The sequence below is a fragment of the Opisthorchis viverrini genome, assembly GCF_000715545.1.
Source record: "Opisthorchis viverrini unplaced genomic scaffold opera_v5_536, whole genome shotgun sequence".
Classification (NCBI taxonomy): Eukaryota; Metazoa; Platyhelminthes; class Trematoda; order Opisthorchiida; family Opisthorchiidae; genus Opisthorchis; species Opisthorchis viverrini.
The window spans coordinates 1-877 of NW_008752200.1; positions in this window are offsets into that span (position 1 = coordinate 1).

An 877-nucleotide genomic window follows, 5' to 3' on the forward strand; every position below is an offset into this window, starting at 1 on the left:
CTCAGGACCACAAATGGGTTTACAGGAGAATAGATCTTCTCAAACGAATGGGTATCTTGGAAAGTTTGTCACACATGATTATATCAGATCGCCACACATACTACACCTCCTCATCCAGCTCGAGATAGCTCAGTGATTAAGTTGGAACCTACTGACGGCGGTCCGAACCCGACCCCGGCATCTCGTCCAATCCTATCTGGGCTTGAACAAGATGCGCAGAAATCATTACTTACTCACTTATGTTTGCTCTTCCCACTATGATACTTCATTCAAATAAATTGACGTGGTTATACGGCAGTGAAACGCCGGTATTCTCTGATTTTGCTGTCGATGCTGGCAGTGATGATGGTGATGATCCACTACCTACACCAGCGTTGATTTCTCCTTACTATTGCCTTTTGTATATCTTGTAAGTACTGCACCCCCGCTTGACGAGCCAAAAAACGAATCAACTGTTGGCTTCGTGCCACTCGTATTTTCTTGCGGTGCTCAACCCCTTGTGTTGCTCCAGTGAGGATATTCTCGACTATGCAGTGATATTCGCGGATAAGGGTCGTTCAGGAGCTTGGGACCTAAGTGACCAAATTTGGATGCAATTAGTTTATTGGAAAATCGAGCAGAAAGATCCGCATGTCAGACCCCATGAAATGTCCTCAATATTCTCTTGTGGTCATACTCTTCTTATCAAATCATTTTAGATGGAAAGATTAGATACGCGATTCGTAAGGTACCCCAATATTTGCAGAGCGATGGCGCCTGAGTCCATAATGGTCGTCACTGAAGAGGGCGTTGTCCTCAAGAACTTGCAATTGTCGTCTGGTCTTAATCCATTAGAGAATTTTCAGCCAAAATGGGTGAAGCAGATGTGCTGATCGTT